The sequence below is a fragment of the Muscardinus avellanarius genome, assembly GCF_963383645.1.
Source record: "Muscardinus avellanarius genome assembly, chromosome: 2".
NCBI classification, from domain to species: Eukaryota; Metazoa; Chordata; class Mammalia; order Rodentia; family Gliridae; genus Muscardinus; species Muscardinus avellanarius.
Genome location: NC_137787.1, coordinates 56,372,896 through 56,400,249, shown reverse-complemented (window position 1 = coordinate 56,400,249; position 27,354 = coordinate 56,372,896).

Sequence of the window (27,354 nt, the reverse complement as noted above, 5' to 3'; positions counted from 1 at the left end):
TTCCATCCAACAGACAACTAAGATTGGTTATCTGTGGAGATTCATTATTTATGTTAGTCTTTTACCTATCTCTAAAGGGTATTGTTTGCCTTTATTGTTGTTAATTTTTAGGATTTCTAGTTGGAATATTAATATACCTTCAGATATAGCAATTGGAAATATTTTATCCCATTCTATTAGTAACTGTTAACTCTGTTTACATTGTCTTTGGATATACAATATTTTTTTTTATTTTTTAGGGAGTTTGTATACTCCTCTGTTGCCTGTGCCATTGAAATCATAACCAAGAAATCACTGCTAATTTCAATGTTGTGAGGTTTAATGACCCAGATTTTCTCCTAAAAGTTTATAGTCTTAAGATTTATATTTAGGTCTTTTATCTATTTTGAGTTAATATTTGTATATGGGATTAGGTAAGGGTCCAATTTTATTCTTTTCCATGTAATTATTATTTTTAACAATATTTAGTTAAAAGATTAATATTTCCACCACCAAATGTTCGTGGAAACCTTGTCAAAAATAACTTGACAATATAGGGAAGAATTTAGCTCTAGGCTTTTATTTAACTCCAATGGTTTATATATCTGCCTTTAGAATGGTACTACACTGTTTCAATTATTGTAGCTTTATATGGTTTGAAATCAGAAAATATATATCTTCTAGCTTTGTTCTTTTTCAAGATCGTTTTGGGTACCTAGAGTCCATATTCCATATTAGGATAGATTTTTTTTTTCTGAAAAATAAATATATAAATATATGATAGTTTCACCTAAAAAATAGAAAAAAAAATTCTCTGGTAAGAAAGAAAGCAAAAAGAAATATTGAAATGTTATCTTTAAGTCATGAAAAGCTTGGTATCAGACAAATGAAACTGTTATGTGAGATTATCATTTTTAATTTTAGATAAATTGCCATAATACTAGATGTCAACTACTAAGCCAAGCATGGGAGGGAGGGATGGGGAGAGAATGGGGTGGGGATTGGGTGGGGGCTGACTGGGAAAAGTGTGCATGTATGTCTACAAAAGTATGTATCCTACTATGATGTATGAATACAGTGCACCAATAAAAAAAAAGCAGAAAAAAAAGAAATAGTATAAATGTTGCAATGGTATAAATGTATAAACTTTTCTCTAAAAGTTTTGACGTCTTTTTGGTAAAATTTCTTTGTGCTTTTGTTTTGCTTTTCTCACACCATTTTACCTGGAAGAAATTCTGCTACTCATATTAATTGATTTGTTAGTGACAGCAGAGACTGGGGCATGATGACCTCATTTGTTTTTCAGCTCTGTGAGAAGACATCTGTTCATTCTTGCCACTTTAAAGAAGAAGAAAAAATGGACATAAGGAGAGTTAAATAACTTTCCTGGATTTATATGGTTAGAGAATGTGATTAGTAGGAATATAAGAAAGATTTACAGCACTAAAATCTCACACATTTCACATCTTTTTGGCCTTGAATACTGAGCTCTTTTTACCTATATGGCACGAAGACACTTTCAAGTCTGTATAGCAGCCCTATTGCTTGAACTGTAGAACTGGAATTTTAAAATAATTTATTTATCAAACATGGGGTTCTGTTTCAATCTAATAGCCCCAGATTCTATTCATATCTCTTTGTCACATGAAACAGCATTTGATTGTTATCCTTATACTTTGGTAAATAGAATTTTGGTTAGCGTGGTAAAACAGTACCAAAAATCAGGAGAAAAAACTTAAATGGACTTGCTTGGAGTCTGCTATTTGGAAGTATATTTTGTAGTTAATAGAAGTCTTTTGAGCTAAATAAGTTACTTAGAGGGAAATGTATAAAATATGCAAAATTGATAAACTAACAAGAATTACATAGCTAAAGGGTTTTGTTTCTTTATTTTAATTCTGAATAAATACATTTCCATGGTTAATAATTTAAACAATATGAAAAAGAAAATAAAGAAATGAAGAAAATAAAAAGCTAAGAATATTATTTCTCTGCTTGAATTCCATTTTCTCCCCAGAAATAAACACTGTTATAGTGGTAAACATTCTTTCAGTCACTTACACACACACACACACACACACACACACACACACACACAGTGTATATGTACAAATGTATTGTTTTTGAGAATATATAGACACCATTTATAAGTATTTTGTTTATTTTTTTCCACTTAAAATAAATTAATTAGAAGCCACGTGTGGTGGCTCATGTTTGTAATCCTAGGACTTGAGAAGCAGAGACAGGAGAATCACAGGTCTGAGGCTAGACTTAGTTACTTAGTGAGATGCTCAGGAATTTAGCGAGATTTTGTTTTAAATAAAGAAAATAAGAAGGGCTGGGGTAGTTTAGAAGTAGAATGTCTCTGGGTTTATTCCCACTACTAAACATACATACATATTTGGTACTGGGATTGAATATATATATTGGTACTGGGGATTGATAAACACACACACACACACACACACACACACACACACACACACACGAGATTTTTTCCATAAATGCATAGGATCTTTCTTACATTCTTTTTACTTGCTGCTGTAGAGCAATTATTAGTGTTACTATTTAGATATACATTATTGTTGGTCCATTAGAATATGATTATTCTAATATTTATTAACAGTCAGAATTTATCCTTGGGTAGAAATAATTTTGACACTGTATTTATTCAGAAAATTATTGAAGTTAAAGTGATCCAATTTAAGTGATGATACACAGAATTTATTACTATTTCGAATCAAATTTTCTATGTTATAGTTATATTTCCATTTGCATTGTTAATATTATTTATTAATATTTTTACCCTTTTATTTTTAGGCCACCTGCAAAGAATATTTTACTTTGTGTACTTTTCACTACCCTTCCTCCTTTCCTTCTTTCTTGACACTGCAGGCTGCTTATTAGAGCGAGCTCCTGGGACTGACACCTGTGGAAGGGAGAGAAAGGAAGCAGCAAAGGGCAGAGATTGCTACTAAGTGTCAGTGCTGGTCCAGTGGCAGCCATGGCTGTTCTCACTGGGAGTGAAATGGTCACCAGCATGGTCCCAAATTTGGTCAAAATGGCCATACCTTTCTACCCCTGCCTTACTTAGTCATCAGATGTGGGCTGCTTTTTTTTTTTGGTTTGGTTTTCCTTGAGCAAGATGCTTATCTTCACCTGAAGTGGCTTGTAGATGATATGCCACTGCTGGGTCATAGTACATTACTTATATGTACATATTTCAGTTACTATAGCAACATACAACATTTTCCCAAAACTTAGTAGCATTAGAAACAATTTGTTAGGCAAACAGATTTTGTGGGTAAGGAATTTGGATTAGGCAAGAGAGTTTGGCTGTGTCTGCCCCATGATGTGTGGAAACGCCAAACGCCAGATGCACGTTCATGCACATGCCTGGCAGTTGATGCTGATGAAGGCTGGTGGAGAGTCAGTTTCTGTCCATGTGAGCCTCCCATATGTGGTTCTTTTTATCTTAGGAATGAGTCTATTCATCTTGACCTTTTTTCTATCATCTTATTTTCTGTTTTTCCACTCCCTCTTTCCTATTTTTCTTTGCTTCTTGTGGATTGATTGTGTTTTAATTACATCTGTCAAGAAATCTTCCCCTGGTTGTTTGAAAGTGACATACTCCATTTATCTTACGGAGGTGACCCTAAATGTTTTGAACATACATAGGATCAATGCACAAGTTGTGGTTTTCTAATGAAGTCTAAAATTAATCTAAAGAAGAACTTAAGTACTTTGACCATTCTTTTTCCTCTCCTACCTGTTATTACTATTAAAATAAATAATCTGGGATCATAAATGAGATCGTTGATAATTCTATTTCTGTTGTACTTGAAGACATGTTTTGCCTGCATAAAATAAATATGTTCCAAATAATTTTAGCAGGATATGTTAAACAGACAGGCAGGCTGAGACACTAAACAGAGTCTTTAGGACCTTGCTCTATACCTGTGGTGCCCTAGTGAATGGATGTCCACCTTGGTAAAGGGCCTGAGGGATTAAGCAGAAACTCGGGCTTTTCCTAGCTCCATCAAGTCAGAGCCTTGCTGCTCCAGCCTCCCGCTTTCCTCCCAAGTATTCCTAGGGAGAATATTCTTTTTAGCAGAGGGTAGAACCTTCCAATTCCTTCTGTAAGTACCAATGTCTCTAGAGTCTCTTCTACATTTAATATATTTTGTAGATAAGCAGAAATTTTATAGAGCTATGCTGTTCTTTATATACATTTTATCTAAAGTAGGAAACTGTACCACAGAGAGAAAGTAAAAGTTATTTTAGTAACAAAGTGATAAACTCAATTCACTTACTCTTGTGTTCTTAATGTTAAGAAAAAAATTAAACTTATCAGTCTCAATTTTCTTAAAGGCAAAATTAGGAGAAAAAATCATACCATACTTTTTAGAGTCTTTGTATAAACTAGAAATAATGTAAGTACAGAGCAGGGTACTGAGTAGATGCTCAATGAGTGATGGCTGGTTTTTTTAAATTGGTACATTGTAGTCATACATCTTAAAGGAGTACAAGATGGTAGAGGCACACATGCACACAGCACTCCATTGACCCTTATTCCAGTACCATATATTCATGGAGGGTTTTTTCTTTCTTTTTTTTTTTTTTTTGGTGGTACTGGGGTTCCTGGAAACCCTTCTGCCTCCGGACTACACTCCCAGACCCATTTAAAAAAATATTTTTATTTGGAAACAGGGTCTCTTAAGCCAGCACAGCTGGCTTTGAACTTGCATGATCCTCCTGTCTCCACCTCCCAAGCACGGGGATTACAAGCGTGCGCCACGCCCGGCTTTCATAGAGTTTTTAGGGCTATTTACTGTCTACACTTTGGTAACTGTTTGAGAATCCATCTGTTTAGAGAACATTGGCCTGGGGTATGCGTGAATGTATATACAATTCTTAAACCCTTGGTTTCGACATGATGTACTCTTCTCTAAAATAAGAATTTAAAACTTATAGACTAATGAAAAGTATTATGAACTTGGGAGAGTGGCAGCACAAACACTGACATTTTGTCTTCTCTTATATTTCCTCATCTTTAGTCACTTTAGTGTCATGTTCATGGCCTATGACAACTACAGCCAACAGTTATGTCCTTATTATGTAACATTTCCTAAAATTGACCTCACTATAACTCAAGTAGCTTATGTTGCTTTATTTTAAATTCATAGTACCTCTACAATTATAGCTATAATGTACCATATACACACATACACATTTATATTTACATAGAATACTTTTAACTTTATTTGGCTATAAAATAAAATATATGCATCTTAACCAGTAAAATAGAAGGTATTCCTTTGTGTGTCACTTAAAGTCCTATCGCAGCATGTCTCGTGAGTGCCGTTCCTGTTTTGGGAAGCTCTGTCCTAACAGGCACTGTGCTCACACTCCCCCATTCTGTGATCTCCTGTATGCCTGAGCGTCCACCTAACCAGCTAGCTCGCCCCTTCCCTCCCTTCTTTTCTACCTGCTGTTTTTTCTGACTCCCATTCCTGTGGTGCTCTGTGCTGTGCTTGCCACATGGTATGTACCCAAGCAATAACTGTAAAACAATGGACTTGATGCTTTTCGAAGATATTTTGAGATAATAAATTCTGTTTAATTTACCTTCTCATTTTTACTTTTATTTTAGTCTGTACCTAATAGAAAGGCAAAGTAGAGATCACAATTATGCTACATATTCTGTATATTCCCCTTAATATAGCAGTAAAACTATTAGACATAAAAATTCCACCATACTATTATTTTTTATAACTGAGGACATTGAAACTAAATGACTTATTAACTGGAGACCTCAGAGTGAATTAGTCCTACAGAATGACTTTGAATTCAGGCAACTTGGCTACTATGTCACTTCCAAAATACTTGGGATATTTCCCTACCACCAGCCTGGATATTATGAAGGTGAAGTTTTATTACCTGCTCTTCATTGTCCACTTCACCTTCATTTCCCTCCGCAGCACGATTCCCCTTCCATGTTCTCATACCCATGCTAATAGTCTAGCTTCTCCATTACTCTTAGTAGTAATGAAACTGTGTTTGTAATTGCACAACATAATTTGGAATAGGTAATAAGATATACTGTGACATATTTTTTCAATTTAGTGTAGTACTACCTTTTAATATTTTGCACATTAACAGAAGGGTCATATACTTTGGACTTATATCATTTATATTACAGAAGCACAGCATACTTTGTCCATGTAGATTAAGTGAACAAGTCTGGGTTTCAGAATCAAAGAAGGATTGTACTAAGACCTCCAGAAAAAGAATTTCATTGGCTTTGTATTCAAAAGCTCTTTTATATAATCTGGTTTATATCTGGCAAAAGATGTAAGGTCTGATTGAAAAGCAATCAGATGAGAGCAGTATGCACTTAGTAATACTGTGTAATCTGATAAGCTGTTCCCAGTTTTCCTCCACTGAGCACAGTGGACAGGAATATTGTCCTCCTAGGAAGAGATGAGCTATAATTTATTCTAATGCCAAGGACAAATTCATGCTGCAGCTTCCAGGATAGAGAATTTAACAAGAGGAACCATCTGTGTTAATATAATGCAAAATTACTTCATTTCTTCATTGATTAAACTGATGTTCTTTTGGCTTTCACTAAGGACTTCAACCACTGGGATATTATTCTGTGAAAATTATGACTTAAGGCTTTTCCCCAGGATATTCATGATATGTGAAGAAAATAAATTATTTCTGAAAGCAAGAATCAAGGATACCCATTCTGCAAATCCAACTCCTCATTTTACATTCACTGGCTTCTGTTGCAGTCACAGAGATGGATTTTCCTCTTTCCTTAATCTTAGACCTTCACACCTCTCCTCCTTCTCCCCGTGCTGGTCCTCCCCCTCCTTTTTAGGTCTTTTGGTCCATAGTCCTTTCTGGCCTGGGGCCTGGTTTTCCTGACTCACACGAAGCCTCTACCAGTACACATTATGTGCACAAGCTCCTTTCTTTGTAGCCCTTCTCTTTTGTGCAATTTTACACTTCTACAGCAACTTGGGCTTGTTCTGACTACTACATCTTCTCACCAACATTTAATGATGGTAGTCATTTTAACTGCAGCCTGCCTATTTCATATGTATAAGTTTCTTAGGGTGATTTTAATTTATACTTCCATAGTCAGCTTTTCCACTATCATTCTTGTTACATGTTTAAGTTTGGTCAATTTTTATGTCATATTGCTTGTTCTTTGTCAGATATATTTAAAATATTTCTCTAAGTCTGTGGCCAGTTTAATAATTTTTATGAAATATCCCTTGACTAATAATTATTAATCCATAGATTATTAAAACATTTTAATTTTGATGTAACATAAGTTATTATTGTTTTATTTTGTGGATAAACTAAATAAAACTAAAAATTTCTTGTGAACTAAAAATTGCCTAACTCAAAATTGTGGAAGATATGTGATATTTTCTGTTAGAAACCTTTTTGTTTTAGTTTTCATGCATAAGTCATATCATATCAATTCTTATATATAATATGGAGTAGGGAGTGTGGCTCTTTTTTCCCCACATGGATATCCAGTTGTTCCAGTACCATTTAATGAAGAGATTCTACTTTTCATTTGGTGCTTTTATTGAGAATAAATTGCTCATGTAAATGTGAGGTTATTTCTGTATTACATTCTGTTAAGATATTTTCCTTATCTTATACAAAAAATACTGTTTGATTTTTATAGGTATGAAATCCAGTAGTCTTGAAATCAGTGGCAATCCTCAATTTTTATCATAATTGTTTGTTTTATGGTCCAGGATAAAAGATCCATGCCGGGATTCGCCACTGTTTTTAAGAAAAAAATTTATAGGTGGGGGTGGTGGCACACTTTTGTAATCCCAATACTTGGAAGGCTGAGATAGGAAGATCACAGCTTCACAGTCAACCTCAGCTACTTTTGTAAGGCCCTCTGAAACTTAGTGAGACCAGGGATGGGGTGTATCTCAGAGGTAAAATGCCCCTGGGTTCCATATCCCAACAAAAAAATTTTGTGCTTATGAATGAGAAAAACTGATGTCCTTAATTTTATCTTTTCTTTTCACTAGAAGTTTAGTTCCCTGCTTCCCTTAGCAGACTGTACATTAGAATGATGCTTCAGAAGAAGAAGTAAAAAAGAAAGCTTTATGCTGATGTAGAGTTAATTCCTAGAGCCTGAGGCAGGAAGTTAACCTCTGTGCACAGACTGTCTTCTGATTAAAAGATGTCTGCCGACCCTGCAGTCCTCAGGAGATTGGATTCTATTATAGCTGGTGTAAAGCTGTCATTGCTCTGGGTGCATCTCTGTAGAGTTCAGGTGTTAAAGTCTGAAATTCCATTCAAATAAATTTTATGGCTGCTAAGATTTTTTTTTAACCAAAAGATGTGGAGTAAGTTCTTATACTATAAAGAGTATTTTTTGTATTTTAAATTCATATTTATTTGAATTGTATGGTTGTTCCTTGTGAGATATTTGTATTAGGAGATATTAGATACATTTTAAAAGGTTGACAAGATGCTATTTTAACTATGTAAATTGTACCCTGTGTGATGCATTTTCTCTTTTCATGAGGCAGTTCTCTAATAACATTGGGTATGAATATATTCTTTTTGTAATCTTATCTATTATCAGACTTTAATGCACACAAACACAAAAACATTTTTATAAAATTCTATAAAACCTATAGTCTCCTACTGAAGACAGGTATAGCTTGTCTAGCTATATTTATATATCTACTAAGTAACCTAAGGTGAGTAAACCTGATATGTAGACTTGAGTTCTTTTTTTAAATAAAGTATAATAGGCCTGATTTAATGCCATAAGTTTTTTTTTTTTGTCACAGATGGTAAAATAATAGCATGGAGTATTTATGCAAGAAAGTTGATCAGCTGAGGCAGAATTGGATCTCTCATAAAGAGATTTTCAGGATAGTCTGGATAATCAGTCATGAATAACATAAAAAAAAAACAAAAACACTCAGGACCCAGAAATAGGACCCTGTCTCATCCTTGATTTTCATGAGGCTCCGGAGCTTTGTTTGAAAATGCCCAGATCCTGGCAAAAAAAAAAAAAAAAGAGGTCCAAATATCTACAGATAATGTCTGATGAAAGAGGCTGAGTGGTTGGAAGGCTGAGACAAGAGAATCCCACGTTTGAGGACAGCCTCAACAACTTATCAAGACTCTCAGCAACCTAGTGAGATCCTGTTTCAAAACAAAACAAAAATTAAATTAAGTAAGGATGGGGGTGTAGCTTGAAGGTAGAATGCCCCTGGGTTTCATCCCCAATACCACAAGGAAAAAGAAAAGAGGCTGAGTGGACAGAAAACAGATAACAAGGGAACATGGGAACTCTGATAAAAGAAAGTCTTGTTGTTTAGGTCAAAGGAGCCAGGCAGTGTGGGTTAGGCTTTATAAGAGTTCTGAGGGTTAGGAGGAAGCTGCTCTTGAACCTTTCCTGACTTGACTCTAAGACTCCTACACAGTCTAAGGAATATGCAGGGGGATAACCAGAAGATTGTGCAATTAGGAACTCTCTAGACGAACAGAGCAATAGAAAAGAAGGGTGGAGAGAAAATAGACAATGTGCTGCACAAGGTTGAAAATCTGTCTATAGTGGTGGAGAAGGTAGAGGGGACACTCGAGACCAAGTTTGGGCCACTCTTACTGAGGGTGACTCTAGTGGTTTGCTAGGGTTGACATGACAAAATATTGCAGATCAGGTAGCTTAACACACAGACATTTCCTCACAGTTCTGGAGATTAGATGTCCGAGATCAAGGTGTTGGCGAGTTTCTTCTCAATCTTTGGTTTATAGGTTGCTGTCTTTGTTTTTTAATGTGGTCTTCCCTCTCTGCTTGTCTGTATCATAATCTTCACTTTTTATAAGCACACCAGTTGTATTGGAGTAGGGACCCTGAGAATAACCTCATATTAACTTAATCATCTCTTTAAAGGCCCTAACTACAAATACAGAGGCATTGTGAGATACTAGAGGTCAGGACTTCAACAGATGGTATAAACTGTTTTAACAGTGAACTTGGTGTGACCTCGGCAGCCATATTAAATCCTAGAGATAAATACTAGTGACAATAACCAGGCTTCAGCAGCAGCTGGAGGAAACGCAAGGCCTGTGAAGATCTCTTTTACTTATCCTAGAAAGACATGGAGGTGGGGGAGTCATGGTCCTGCCACCTGCCAGCTGGGCCAAATGATCCCACAACTTGGAGGGAAACCATGAGAGTGACCCTCCAGGATCTGCAATGGGAAGATTCTAGGGTTGTTTGGTTTACATACAAATGCCAATAACAAAGTTATTTATAACACATAATGTATAATGTCTTAGAATAAAAATACATTCTATGAAGTTAAAAAAACCTTAAATTACTAAATGTTGTTTCTGCTGGTGTAGGTTTGAGTTAGAAATATCCTGAGGATACATTTTATGCAATTTTCAAAAGTTTTCATGCACATTATTTTCTTCTGAGAAGTCTGTGCAGAGGTAGAACAAGCATTCTCAACATCAAATAGATAAAGACATTGAATCTGAAAAAAGTTAGAATGACACATCTTTGGTCAAAGAATGAGGCCAAAAACAATTGAGACTTAAGCCTCAATGTTTTTAGGTGCCATGATACAGAAATATGTAGGTAGAATAAAAAAACATGAGAGAAAATAATCATAAGCAACTACTGAATGCTAACTAGGAATTTACTGTGTTAGAAACATTTTATTGGCCTTGCATCATAAAATGAAAAGTCAGAAATTTCAGTGGAACTTAATACGTACACTGTTCTACAAAGTTTCTGTATCAGTGTGTATACTGGAAGGTACCATTTACCCCTTCTTTCCTATTGAGGTCAGCAGGAAGGAAGTGTATATTGTTGAGAGGGTGTTTTGGCCTTTTCTGTTTTTTTTTTTTTTGGTGGTCCTGGAGGTGGAACCCAGAGGCTTTCTACCTCCAGGCTATACTCCCAGACCCATTTTATATTGTATTTGGAAACAGGGTCTCACTAAGTTGCTGAGAGCCTCACTAAGTAGCTGAGGCTGGCTTCGAACCTGCGCAATCCTCCTGTCTCAGCCTCCCAAGCCCGGGGATGACAAGCGTGCGCCACCACGCCCGGCTTGTTTTGGCCTTTTCTATTTGTACGCTTTTTTATTTACTAGGGATTTTGTTTCTTCAGTGCTTTGAGGGAACTGGTAGGTGGTGCCTTGCAAATAAGATGAGTGCTACCTATTGATACCATGCAAGGATGACTGGCAAAGACCATTAATTCAATAAGATACTCAATTGTGATGAATCTGAAAAAGGCCTTTTTCCCAGAAAGCTCAAGGGTATGGGCCAGATGAAGGTTTTAGAAACAGTGTCAAGACCTGTTTCTTAGATAAGAGCTTCAGAGGGGAATGCTGAAAGAGCTTAGGATATTTGCCCAAATGACAGAAGGGTATAGTGTTTGAAGGAAATATTATTAAATTGGATTTGTAATGTGATGAGGTATCAAAAAGACATTAATGTAGAGCCAGGCATGGTGGTGCACGCTTGTAATCTCAGCACTTGGGAGTCTGAGACAGGAGGATCACACAGGTTTGAAGCCAGCCTCAGCTACTTAGTGAGGCTCTCAGCAACTCAGTGAGACCCTGTTTCAAAAAAAAAAAAAAAAAAGAAAAAAAGAAAATAGGTCTGGGAGTGTAGCCCAGAGGTAGAAAGCCTTTGGGTTCCCCAGCACCCCCCCACCCCCAAACACACAAAAAGACCTTAATGTAAAAGGAGATTAAAAAGCCTTTGAAATTTGTGACTTTCTTATTCTCAAGTTACATAGTTCATAGAAGAGCAGTTTTAATTACTTATATGTTTAATAAATACTTAGATGGCATGTACTCTTGGCAAAGCCTTTTTCTACCAGAGCCAGTAACTAATGCTCCTACTACACAGTTGGTAAAATTGAGTCTCTTGAGTACCAAGTGTCTTCCATACCCAATTTAAAAAATTCTATATAGAGGATTCAAAATGGCAACTGTGGGATGCACCACATCTCAGTAGCTGGAACAAATAAAGTTAAACTACTAAGAAGGCAGCATCTTGAAAAACAAAATAAAGCAGCAGAAGATACTCACAAACCATACACAAACAGGAACAACAGCAGAAGGAAATCCAGTACTCTGAATGAGAGATCCACTGCAAAAAGCCTGAGTGCTCACCTGATGTGGTGTGGTGGCTGGCACCATCTTGGGCCATAGGCCTGAACCATGTTGCCAGCTCTGGTACAATAATCCAAGAAATTGAAGTACAGAAAGCTGGGGCAGAGCGCCAACATCTTAAGCGATTAGCACCATGCTTCAGGGATTCAGAAAAAGATCCAAAAGCCCATGTGTTCACCAGAGGTAACACCTGCAGCAGTGCACTGTACACACCAGAGACCCGGCTCGTAGGACAGCAAGATAACTGTATTGCCTTTACTCATTGCATTACTCCTTACTTGATAGAAGACTGCCCAGGGCAGCCACGGAACACTAGCGGGCTAAGACCTGGTGGCCCATCCTGGAGGTAGTCCAGTTAGAAACTCCAGAGACACAGGAAAGGTCCATAGTGCTCAAGGCATTGTACCTACACAGGGTCACAAGGGGGTCACTCCAAGACTACACAAGACACCCTCCACCTGTGCAGGTAGGAAGGCGCAGGCCCAGGGTGGGAAGACACAGATCACAAGGCCTGAGATCTCAAAGCCCAGGGTGGAGAATGCAGAGCCAGAGCTGAGAGCACTGAGTCCAGGTCCATAGGGCACAGAACCCAGGGCAGGAGGGTGTGGACCTTAGGGCTGGTAGGTGTAGAGCCTAGGGTGGGGAAACGCAGAACCCTGAGCTTATGTGAAACTCATTAGCAGCAACACGTGATACCCTGATATCTTAACACAAAGCTGTCAGAGGCAAGAGAGGTGTGCAAACACTCAAAATGTGGGTCCAAAATCTGATAATAGGTTACAGGGCAAATGAGAGACATTGGAATACTCTCCAGAATCTACCACAGTGAACAGACATACAGATATTATATGGGCCTGGGCCCTATATATGTAAATTATCAAATCTGCTCTTTTTGTTTTTTGGGTTTTTTTTCCTCTCACACTCTTGTTAGTCCTTTATGCTCTTTTCCTTTTTTTATTTTTGTTCTTTATCTTTTTTATTTATTTCTTTTCTTTTGGATGCTTCTTTGTCTTTGATTTATAATGGTTAGTTTTTGTAACTTTTTTTTTTTTTTTTTGGTGGTACTGGGGGTGGAACCCAGAGGCTTTCTACCTCCAGGCTATACTCCCAGACCTTTTTTATATTTTTATTTGGAAACAGGGTCTTACTAAGTTGCTGAAAGCCTCACTAAGTAGCTGAGGCTGGGTTCGAACCCGTGTGATCTTCCTGTCTCAGTCTCTCAAGCGCGGGGATTACAAGCGTGCGCCACCACGCCCGGCAAACTTGTTTTGTTACTTTATGCATGTTTGTTTGCTCCTTCCTCCCATTCCATTTTATAAATTTTATTACTCTAGCCTATTCAGTTTCTTCTCTCAAAACTTTTTCCCCTTACAATATCTCCTTGTTTTATATTCAAGCTATTTCATATCTCCATACCTAAATACTAACTACAAGAATCCTACTATCTAAACTTCTCTCATTCTCAACCAGATACTATCTTATTATACTTAAATTCTTAATCAACATAATCATTTCCTTTACCTGACTCCTGTGACCATCACTCCAGCTCCTTCCCCCTTACTCAATCCTTACCATTGAAAAAAGCACTGCTTATTCATTCAAGAACCTGCTGACAGCTTTAAATTCCACTAAGATTGGGTCAGACAGATTACCCATAGAATCACACACACAAAAAGAGACCAAGACATCAGAAAAACAAGCCCAAGAATCCTGAAATATGAGAACTAGAAACAGTGAGGAAACAAGGGAAATCACGAATACTGACCTATAAAAATGCAAGAAAGAGAGTTCCAAATTTTGATCTTCAATATAATGAAAGGCCTCACACCAAGTTTACAAGGAATGAAAGAGAAAATGGAGATATTAAGACAGAATCAGAAAGAGGTCTGGAATGAAAGAGTCAATAAATGAAATGAAGACATCAATAGAAAGAAATTCTAGAAGATCAGATGAAATAGAAAATAGAATATCAGTTAGAAGACAGTACATTCAAAAATGAAAGCACAGTCAACAGCATACAGAAGTCATTACAGAAAAAAAAAACACAAAACACCCTAAACATCCAACAACTATGTGACAACATGAAGCATTCTAACTTATGGGTAAAAGGCACTGAAGAAGGGATAGAGGTATAGACCAAGGGTATTCATAATCTCTTTGAGACATAATTTCAGAGAATTTTCCAAACATGGAAAAAACCTTGGGCATATACATACGGGAGACATACAGAACACTGTTGAGACAAGATCAAAAAAGGACATACCCATGCCATGTAATAAACAAAATGACCAACATAGAGGTTAAGAAAAAAAATCTTAAAAGCAGTGAAACAAAAGAACAGGTGGCATACAGGGGTAAAACAATAAAAATCACCCCAGACTTTACAACTCAAGTCACTAATGCCAGGAAAGACTGAAATGATGTAATCCAGACCCTGAAAGAAAACAATTTCCAATCACAACTGCTATATTCAGTTAGGTTATTATTCAAAATTTATGGAGAAACAAAAGTGTTTCAAGATAAGCAGAATATCAAAAAAAATCATGAATACAAAGCCAATACTAGAGAAAATACTTAAAGAAATAAACCATAAAGAAGAAAAAAGAAGCAAATTTCCGAACCAATGAGGTGATAAAATTGATCAGTGGGGCAACTAAGCAAAGAAGAAATAACATTATATCAGAAGAGAGAACACAAAATGACAGAAAACAAAAATCCTATTTTAATAATAACCCTTAACATCAAAGGACTTAACTCTCCAATTAAGACACAGACTGGCAATGCGGATTAAAAAACATAACCCAAATATATGCTGTTTGGAAGAAATTCACCTTACAGCCAAAGACCGTCATAGGCTGAAAGTGAAAGGATGGAAAATGATATATCATGCCAATGGAGACCAAAACCAGGCAGGGGTAGCAATGTTGATATCCAACAAAACAGACTGTAAGCTAAAACACATTAGAAGAGACAAAGCCAGGACACTTCCTTTTATTAATAAGAACAATTTACCAAGAAGATATAATAATAGTAAATGTTTATGCCCCAAATATTGGTGTACCCACATTTGTAAAACAAACCCTTCAGGACATCAGATCTCTAATAGACCCAAATACAACAATGTTGAGAGACTTCAACACACCACTCATGCCACTAGATTGACCTTCAAGGCAAAAGATGAGTAAATACTCTTCAGAACTAAAGAAAACTTTAAACCCAATGGATCTAATAGACATATCCAGAATATTTCAACCAGGAACAGCAAGATATACATTCTTTTCAGCCACCCATGGAGCTTTCTTCAAAATAGATCACATCCTGAGCCACAAAGCAAGTAAGAGCAAATTCAGAATATATACTATAATTTGTTGCATCTTTTCAGACCACAATGGAATAAAAGTAGAAATCAACACAGTAAGACCAAAAGAAACTATTTAAGTACATGGAGATTGAATGGTACACTATTGAATATGAGTGGGTAAGAGCATAAATAAGGGGAGAAATTAAAAAAAAATGTCTGGAACTAAATGAAAATAGGGACACCAATTACCAAAATATATGGGACATGTTGAAGATGGTGTTAAGAGGAAAATTTACAGTATTGAGTGACCATATAAGAAGAACAGAGAGTTGCCAAGTAAACAACCTAATGATACATCTCAAGGACTTAGAAAAACTGAGAGTCTAATTCCCATGTCAGCAGAAGGCAGGAAATAATTAAAATCAGAGCAAAAATAAATAGAGAATAAAAAAGACAATTCAAAGAATCAACAAAACAAAAAGCTGGTTCTTTGAAAAGATTAATAAGATTGACAAACTCCTGGCCAACCTAACCAAAAGAAATAGAATCAACTCAAATCATTAAAATCAGAAATGAAAAAGAAGAAATCACCACAGACAGTGGGAAAATTCAAAGGATTATCAGAAACTATTTCAAAAATTTATACTCTGACAGACTGAAAAACATGGAAAAATTGATACATTTCTAAGGACCTATAACCAAGAGGACATAGCAAGCCTAAACCAACCAATAGCAAGCAAATAAATAGAAACAGCAATAAAAATTCAACCATCAAATAAAAGCCCAGGCCCCGATGGATTTCTAGATAAATTCTACAAAACTTTCAGTGAAGAACTAATCCCAATACTTCACAGCTTGTTCCAGGAAATGGAAAGAGATGGAATTCTCCCAAACTCTATGAGGCCAGTATCACATTAACATGCAAACCAAATAAAGATACCTCAAGAAAAGAAAACTACAGACCAATATCTTTGATGAACATAGATGCAATAATTCTAAACAAAATACTAGCTATACACATTCAAAACCATAATATCAAGAGAATTGTATACCACAACCTAGTTGGTTTTATCCCAGAAAAGCAAGGCTGGTTCAACATACACAAATCAATACACGTTATTCACCACATAAATATAAATGAGAACAAAAACCACATGATCTTATCAATAGATGCTGAAAAAGACATTTGACAAAATCCAACACCCATTCATGTTAAAAACACTGCAGAAAATTGGAAAAGAAGGAACTTATTTCAACATCATTAAGGCAATATACAATAAGCCAAAAGCCAACATCATATTGAAAGGAGAATAACTGTAAGAATTTCCTCTAAAATCAGGAAGAAAGCAAGGATTCCCACTATCACCACTCTTTTTCAATATAGTCCTTGAGACTCCTGCCAGAACAATAAGACAAGAGAAAGATATCAAAGGAATTTAAATAGGAAAAGAGGAGTTAATATTATCCTTGTTTGAAGATGATATGATATTTTATCTAGAAGACCCAAGGAACTCAACCAAAAGACTACTGGAGCTGATTAACCAATTCAGCAAAGTTTCAAGATACAAAATCCATCTAAATAAATCAGTCACTTTTCTATATGCCAACAATGAATCCACAATGAAAGAAATAAAGAAAATAATTCTATTCACAGTAACCTCAAAACTAATAAAATACCTAGGAATAAACCAAGATGTAAAAGACCTCTACAATGATAACTACAAAACATTAAAGAAAGAAATTGAAGAAGACTTTGAAAGATGAAAAGATCTCCCTTGCTCATGGATAGGCAGAATAAATATCATTAAAATGGCCATTCTGCCAAAAGTGATGCACAGATTCAATGCAATTCCTATCAAAATACCAATGACATTCTTCATAAACCTAGAAAAATCAGTCATGAATTTTATATGGAGAAATAAAGGACCCAGAATAGCCAAAGCAATTGTCAGCAATAAGAACCATGCAGGAGGCATTACAATCCCGGACCTCAATTTTTACTACAGAGCAATAGTAATAAAAGCAGCACGATATCGGCACAACACCAGGCACAACACCAGTGAAACAGAATAGAAGTTACAGAAACAAACCCACACATTTATAGTCAGTTGATCTTTGACAAAGGGACCAAACTCATATGCTGGAGAAAAGACGGCCTTTCAACAAATGGTGCTGGGAGAACTGGCTATCCATTTGTAGAACGATGGAACTAAATCCTTGCCTCTCACCCTGCACAGGAATCAACTCAAGGTGGATCAAAGACTTGGAAATTAGTTGAGAGACTGTGAAGTTATTAGAGGAGGGCATAGGCTCAACACTCCAACATATAGGCACAGGCAGTAACTTTCTCAACAAGATCTCCAAAGTGCAGGAAATTAAAGCAAGAATTAGTAAGTGGGATGATAGCAAACTAAAGAGTTTCTGCTCATCAAAGGAAACCATCAAGAACCTAAAGAGAAAGCTTACAGAATGGGAGAAGATCTTTACCAGGCACCAGTATAATAGAGGGCTACTATCCAAAATATACAAAGAGCTCAAAAGACTCTACACTAACAAAATATTCCAATCAAGAAATGGGCAACTGAATTAAATAGACACTTCCCAAAAAAGAGATACAAATGACCAATAGATACATGAAAAAAAAGGTCAACATCATTAGCCATCAGGGAAATGCAAATTAAAACTACACTGTGATTCCATCTAACCACAATTGGAGTGACAAACATAAGTCAAATAACAATAAATACTGGCGAGGATGTGGGGAAAGAGGAACTCTTTTACACAGTTGGTGGGAGTGCAAACTAGTCCAGCTGCTATGGAGATCAGTGTGGAGATTCCTTAGAAAACTGGGAATGGATTCATCATTAGATCTGGCTAAACCACTCCTGGGTATCTTTAAAGGGGTTGAAATAAGAGAACTATAGTAACATATGCATACTCATGTTCATAGCAGCATAATTCGTAATAGCCAAAATATGGAACCAACCTAGGTCTCTATCAATAGATAAATAGATTGTAAATTATGGGAAATACATACAATGGAATTCTATTCATCTATAAGGAAGAACAAAATCATGTCATTCACAAGAAGATGGAAAGACCGGAGAACATTAAGTGAGATCAGCCAAGCACAGAAAGAGAAAGGACATATGTTTTCTCTAATATGCCCAAACTAGGAAGTATAGGAGATACCAGACGAACTTCAGATAATGGAAGAGAAACCTCAGCAAAGCTAGAAAAGAAGGGTAGGAGAAGAAGAATGCTGAGGTTGATTAATGGAGGAGCTACATTCCAGTATATGTGTAAGTGTGAATGTAGTATGGTCATCCTGGACACTCATTGTTGTCACCAAGCACTCTGTGAATGTATGCCATTTTCAATAGAATCCACATAAAAAGAAAATTAAAAAATATTTTTACCACACTAAAAAAATTCTATATAGGATTAAGGTATTGTGCTTAGGAGAAAGAACAGGTAAAATTTCCAATAATGATGCATTTCCATTTGAAAAACTGTCAGGATTTTCATGGAGAAGATTTTGTTCTATATTCAAATACTGTGTCATTTCATAGTATGAATATTTAATTAATGTGAATTAAACTATAAGAGAGGGAGGGAGCCAGAAGGTGAGAGGGAGGGAGAGTGTGGGGTGGGGAGGGAAGGAGGGAGGGAGGGAGAGAGAGAGAGAGAGGAGTTGAAAAGTGATGGTGATGGAGAAGGATAGGGGGGAAAGGTGCAAGAATAATGGGCGTAGTGTTGGCATTTTTTCCCATTATTTTACTTAACTGATGTTTATTTGAGAGTGAGTGTCTCATATATCTGTTAATCTTGTCTTCCTCAGTTCTTCTGGGCATCTTACTTTGCTATATTATTTTAATATTTAACATAAAATTTTCATATACCATGACTCCTACACATAGTCAAAGCATTCATACAGTGTTCAATTGAAGATGTGTGTTAGGCATTAAGATTGTTTTAAAAATACATATATATCAAGCCGAGCGAAGTGGCACATGCTTGTAATCTCAGCATTTGGGAGGCTGAGACAGGAGAATCTCGGTTTGTGGACTGCCTCAGCTGCTTAGTGAGGCCCTTTGCAAGTCAGTGAGACCCTGTTTCAAAAATGATGAATAAAAAAACTATTCAGATTGAGATTGGGCACATTCAGGGTGGTATGGTCATAGATTCACAACCATAGCATATTCAAATAACAATAGTTATCTTTTATTGTTTCCAAAAAATAAAAAGTAGGAAAAATATATGTGTACATATTTCTGAATATATATATTCCTGAATATATACATGAATATATATACATGAATATATATACATATATATATTTAGGAATAAATATATATTTATAAATTTTTCCCAATAATTTTTTTAAACTTCAAAGAAGTCATATACATATTTATTTGCAATTTCCTCCTATTTAATATTTTGATGCTATTATGATAACAGCATTTAGTTTTTCATTTTTATTTGCTCAATGTTGGTGCGTGGAGGGGAAATACCAGCAAAGTTTGAATGGAAAGATAGGAGAGGAGGAAGGCTGATCTTGATTAATGAGGGTCTACATCTGAACATGTGTAAAATTATGAATAAGACATGGTTAACCTGGACAACCATTGGTGGGAGGGGGGAAGGGAAAATGGAGGTGGGGGAGAGAGGGCACCAAATATAGTTTAAATGTATACTATTTATGTTCAATAAAAAATTGTTAAAAGAAAAAAATAAAAAAAATAAAAAATGCTGGATAAAAAAATTGACCATATCCTTGAAAAATTGACATATCAATTCCCATAGTTGGTAGACATTTTTTCATTTTCAAAGTACATAATCAGAGCATATTTAGGTGAGATTTGGTGCATTCAGGGTGGCATGATCATAGATTCACAACCATAGCATATTTATATATTTAATTATTTATTTTTGCGGTACTGAAGATGAAACCCAGGGGCATTGTACCTCCGAGATATACCCCCAGGCCTATTTTTCAGTCCTTTTTATTTTAGAACCAGGGTATCACCGAGTTGCGAAGGGCCTCGCTAAGTAGCTGAGGCTGTCTGCGAACCATGATTCTCAGGTCTCAGTCTCCTGAGTATTGGGATTACAAGTGTGTGCCACCACACCTGGTCTCACCACAGCATATTTAAATAACAATAGTTTTCTTTTTTGTTTCCAATCCTTATTTATTTTTTCCTAATGCATTTTACAGAGTATCCAAGATAAAAGTGAAATAGAAGTGGTGATAGGATTTTCTCTCATGCATGAGCTCTGAGAAAAGGCTTTCAATAATTCACCAATAGGAAAGATGTGTGCTATTGTGTTTTTGTAAAGACTTATTATCAGACTAAAGAACTTTCTTTCCATCAAAATTTTAATGCATCTACTGAGTTATATCATTCTTTCCTTTTAATCTGGAGAATCATGCTGACTGATTTTCAAGTGTTAAAATAGCCTATTATTCCTGGAATAATTCCCGGCATCATGATGTATATTATCCTTTTTTATGTTACTGTGTTAGATTTGTTAATATTTTGCCTAGTGATTTTTCATGCAACTTCACTCCAAGCTCCAGAGAGATGTTATTTAAGGATATTTGCGTCTTGTAATGCCAATTAGATCTCACTTTATATTAACCTTGTTAAATGAGTTATGGACTTTCCTTTTCTCTAATTTCTGGAATATTTTGTGTAAAGTTTTTATTTCTTTTTCTTGAATTTTTGTCTGTAGTGATGCCATCTAAGCCTAGAACTTTTTGTATATATATATATATATATATATATATATATATACACACACACACATGTATATATACATATATTTTTTTTGGGGGGGGTGGTACTGGGGTTCCTGGAAACAGGCTCTCTTAAGCCAGCACAGCTGGCTTTGAACCTGCGGGATCCTCCTGTCTCCGCCTCCCAAGCACGGGGATTACAAGAGTGCGCCACCACACCCGGCCAAACATTTTTTTTTTTTGGGTGGTACTGGGGTTCTTGGAAGCCCTTCTACCTCCGGGCTACACTCCCAGACCTATTTTTACATTTTTATTTGGAAACAGGGTCTCCTAAGCCAGCAAGCGCGGCTGGCTTCGAACCTGCGTGATCCTCCTGTCTCTACTTCCCAAGCGCGGGGATTACAAGCATGTGCCACCATGCCAGGCAAAACATATTTTTTAAAAATAAGAATATTAAAATCTTTTGCTAAGTTAATCTTTTCTAAATTTTTTTCCACTTCATTTAAATTTTCAAACTATTGGCATGGAGTTTTTCATTAAGAACTCTCATTTAGCTGGGTGTGGTGGCTCATACATGTAATCCTAGTACTTGGGATGTTGAGACAGGAAGATTGCAGGTTCCAGGACAGCCTCTGCAAATAGTGAGACTGTCATCAACTTAGCAAGACCCTGTTTCAAAAACATAAAATAGGGCTGGGGTGTAGCTCAGATGTAGAATGCCTATGAGTTCAATCTTTAACACCACAAAACAACAACAACAAAAACCAAAAACCAACAACAAACTCTCCTATTTTGCTTTCTCTGAAGAATTCGTGATGGTTTCCTCCTTTTATTTCTCCTATTGGTACTTTGAATTGTCCAAATGTATTAAGGGGAAAAAACAGTTCAAAGGGATGAATGGGAGTGCAGCTTTGTCTGAGGTAAGTTTTGGTTGCTTAACGCATCTAAGTAGAGAGGGTAGGTAAAGAGTTGGGTATGTGGTTGGAAATTTGAGAATCTGGATAGGAGATACATATTTAGGAAATACCAGATTTTAAAGCTATGAGAGTAGATCACAGAAGAACTGAAGAAGCAATAGTAAGAAGGAATTTTGGGCCACTGTGAAGGTTAGAAAGAAGAGTAGGAAATAGTAAAGACACCTAAGAAGAGACATCCAAGAAAGTAAGAGGAAGCCTGAGGGATCCCGTGTGGGGAAGGCCATATGAAGCTAGTTTTTCAAGGAAGGGAGTATTGAATGCTAACACAAATGAAGCCTGAGGGTTGACCATTGGGTTTGGTAGAATGGGGATTATTTGTAAATTTGATCAGGACAGTTTTGGCGAAGTGGAAAATGAGGGGGACATGAAAGTGTTTAGCCCAGTGCTAAATTTTGTTTTAGGGAGAACTACTGGGGATTGGACCCAGGGACATTATATATCCAGCCACTCCAAGCCATTTTCATTTTTTTTTTTTTTGGTTTGAAACAAGGCTCTCACTAGGTTGAGGAGGCTGATCTCCAACCTATATTAGCCTCCCAAGTAGGATTACAGGCATGCACTACCATGCCCAGCTTAAAATCTTTATTATACCTATTTGTATGATACAGATTTATTAACTCTAGATATATAAATCATATATATGTATATGCACATATATGTGTGTATCATTCTCTATTTTTAAATACATTGAAATTAAAAAATGTTCTTATAAGAAAATGTAAATACCTGAAACTAATGGGGGAAAGCAAAAAAATTTAACTGAAGAAATGTTACTAGTTCAGAGGAACAAGATTAAAATGGCTTGGAATATGGAGGTGGCAGGGGAGAAGGAAATGAATCTATAATCCATAATCTAAAAGTGTATGAGATAAGCCAAATGTACATTGAAAGTAACTAGCAATAGAAAGTGTAATGAGGACAATAACTGCTATCAGAATTCACATCCAGAGCAATTTCAATGAGATAGAGTGATGGGGTGATTAGGAAAATCTGCCTGAATGGGACTGAGTTTATTTTGATAGATTTATTCAAATGAGCTGGAATGTCAGGGGATTTGAGGATGGGGAGGCAGTATGAATAATGAGTGAGAGTGATAATGGGAACAACATAGTAGTGACAAAATAACAATAATAATTAAATACCTGGAAACTATTATGTAATCTGGACCAATTACCTATCCCTGTCTCCATTGCCATTATTATGGGCCTAATTACAGCATATTAATAAAGGAATATTAGGATGTTTTTCAACATCCCTTAAGCCAGGAGAATCAGGCATTGTCCTACATAAAGCATACCTCTCTCAGAGAGAAAAACATTCATAAATAGGTCACACTTCAAATTTCAATTATTTTCCAAGACCACAGATCCTTTCTCTTCCCAATGCATCACAGAGCTCACCATATCTCTGTGACAGGGACACTTGCTGCACAGGTGGAGGGGAGGACTTGCAACCTTCAGCCTTGCTCTAGGAGGTCTCTGATCTCACCTTGTGATTTCTTGTTGCTTTTGATTTTCAACAGTAGAATCTTGGAAATGCTACCAAGATTCTTTAAAGCTTTAAAACTTTGGCTTTGCCATCAAACTGAGTTCAAATCCTGATTCCAACATTCACAAGCCATGTGAGTTTGTATATGTTACAAACTGCTCTAAAGCTTTGTTCTTTTGACATAAAAAGACTAATAATGATGTTTACCCCACTATTTTTAGGGGACTGAGTGAGATAGTTTATACAAAGTGCTTAACATAGTGCTAAACACATAGGGCTCCATTGTAAATGTTGATATTGTTGACCGATGATGTTCACTCAACACGTGGCAAAATACTGGTGCTTTATACCAGATTCCAAAATCTTCTATGTATATTTTATTCTAGTCTTCTTTTTAAAACGGGATGTGCTGTAAATTATTCCAGGGTTTTGAAACTTAAAAAAAAAATATGTGTTCCATTACATATAAGAAAAGGAAGAGTAGTCATTCGGAGTCATCTTATTTTAAGTGTCAGAAAATAATCAGAAAAAAGTGCCCTTTGTTTCTGAAACTTCTTTGTCATTTTTATAGTACAAAATAATAATAGATAACATTTATTAATCACTTGCAATGTGTAGGCATTGGGTTGGTACTCTAAAGTAATTTATCATTTAGGAGATAGGGATTTTACTATCTTCGTTACTATATTATCTATATTTTTTAACAGGTAAGGAAACTGTCTTTTAAAGAGACTAATGGTCAGTAAGCACTTGACATGGTGCCATGACTCCATAGCAAACAGTGTATACATAGTAGTTGTTTTCCTTATTAGACTGAAGAAGTGTTATATACCTCCAGGTAAAAGGCTCACTAGACTACTTATTTACCTTGCAAAACATTTTGAGTGACTCTCATGAAGTGCCTTGTCGATATTGATGCAGGTGAGCTCACAGTAGGTGCCCTAATGTGGTGTATGCCTAATGAAAATTGATTGTGCTTGCTCCCAGACATTTGTTAATAATACCTAATACTATAAACCAATGAAACATGAATGTGGAAAGAAATTTTTTTCCCATGAACTACTTGAATGCTTTGGATATACTTGATAACGACAACTCATTAAAAAGTTATGTCATCTGGGCATGATGGTGTACGCTTGTAATCCCCTTGCTTGGGAGGCTGAGACAGGAGGATCGCACAGGTTTGAAGCCAGCCTCAGCTACTTAGTGAGGCTCTCAGCAACTTAGTGAGACCCTGTTTCCAAAGAAAAATATAAAATAGGTCTGGGAGTATAGCCCAGAGGTAGAAAGCACCTGGGTTTCACTCCCTGTACCACCAAAAAAAGTTATGTCCAATTAGTCATTAGCAAGAAAAGTTAAAAGATGAGATTCAATCTGGGTGTGGTACCACACACCTGTAATCCCAGTACTTGGGAGGCAGAGACAGGAGGATTGCAGGTTCAAGATCAGTCTCAGTAATTTAGCAAGACTCTCAAAAACCTAGTTAGACCCTGTTTCAAAATAAAAACAAATAAAAATAAATAAAAGAGGCTTAGGGGTATAGTTCAGAGGTAGAACACCCCTTGGTTTAATCCCTAGTACCAAAAATTAAAATATAATTTTTTTAAAAGCTATAAAGTTTCTATGCTCAGATTTCTTTCCAAGGGGTTTATAATTTTTGCTTTACTTTATGACACGATGAAATTCACTAGTTCCTCAAATAAAAAGCAAGATTTGTTGTCTTATTTATTTAAAATTTTTATAACATACCTCTTAAATATCCTTTGGTTTACATTTACAAAAATAGGACATAAGGGATAAAATATTGTGCTTTTATTTATGATGATGACCTTTTTGTAAAGTATCTCAGTCAGCTCCTGAAGGGAGATGAGAGCCCTGTGGTGGAGATGGAGACTTCTATTAAGTGCAAGGTTTCAAATTTAAAACTTTTCTGGTTTAGAAGCTATAAATTATTTATGCAGTATCAAGCTTTAAAATCCTGTTTATGACAGGTTGGGATTTTGCCAACCTCAGCTGAAACAGTCTAAATAATTTATCTTGTGTTCCTTCAATGTACAATATGTTCTGAAGCCCAAGAAATGTTAAATAAGTTTTATTTTCTTCTGCTGTGCTGAGGTCAGAGGGGTTAAGCTTTTAGACACTCTGTGAACACTTCTTGGTGCCTTGTCTTCTCCCAGTGTGCTACATTTTTTTCTTTCATATTATGTCTTTTCTTTCATGACCTTTCTACTTTATTGAACTTCTTCTTTAGAATTTTCTATCTCCCCTTAATTATCTCTACTGAATTTCCATACATTGTAACTTCAGCTATAAATAAGAGAATATATTTCCAAGTAAAGATAAAGATTGCATTTATTTTTAGCTCTCAATGTCTTCCAGGAGCCCAAACAATGAATTTCTTTGACTTGGTTTTACCAAGTGGGTGAATCATTAATGATAAACATCAAAAGAGTTCAAGATTTAGTTAACTGGCTCAATTTGGGCATTTAATTTTAGTTTTTATGTATTAACTATGAGATACTGCTAACATAGATAATTTTATTCCATAAATCCTAATCACCTGGAATGCCACATGCTAATAAATGCAGAATTACCATAGATTTTTGAAAATAAATGTGAGGAAAAATATATTTTTTTGAGATACTGAGGATGGAACCTAGTGGCATTCTACCTCCGAGCTACACTCCCAGCCCTATTTTTTATTCTTTATTTTGAAACAGGGTCTCACTGAGCTGCATAGGACCTCACTAAGTAGCTAAGGCTATCCGTAAACCATGATCATAATGTCTTGACCTCCCAAATGCTGGGATTACAAGCGTATGCCACCACACCTGGTTTAAACAAGTAAATATAAAGTTCTTATAATTTGTTTATTTATGGTATTAGGAATTGAACCAAGGGTCTTTCTACCTCAAAACTATATCCCTAGCCCTTTTATTTTATTTTATTAAGTTTTTAAAGAGTCATGTTAAGTTGCCATGTGCTGGTCTGGAACCTGTGATCCTCCTGTCTTAGCCTCCAAAATACCAGGATTATAGGTGTCCACAGACATGACCAGCTAAGTTCTTACATTTAATAGAATGCATGTATAATATTACTTTAGGCATTTACTCTTTTCTGTTATCTATTCAGCTGTTTTAGGTAATTTTCATAATTTTAATCTTAGAATCTACTTATCACTGTTCAGTGTGACAATGTAGAGGGCCAGAGGTGATGGGAGCCAGGTGTAACCAGATAGATCCTCAATTTCCCCTGTTCTCAGTGATTAGGTCATCAATCCCCAAAGGATGCCACCACAGTTTGTGAAATGTCCTGAGACTTTTTAGAGACATTTGGGATGGGAAAGATCAGAGAGGGAGGTTTTTGGAAGCTGAGATCACATGGGTTCCTGTAGTTGCTGAAATTCTCTTTGCTTCTTTAAGGGAGGAGGCTATCTGCAAATGGAACAGGAAATGGTGTTGGAAATATGTCAGGTCCAGGTGACATGTCTGAAGTTTTGGCATCAAGATAAACCTATTCCTGGAATTTCCAATTTTATTATCACTAAATTCTTACTTGTGTCAGCCATTTTGAATTAGGTTTGTTCTCACTTGCAAGATGAAGCAAGCCCCCGCCTCCTCTCCTCCTCCTCCTCATTCTTTTTCTTTTTTTTAATGGTGCTGGGGA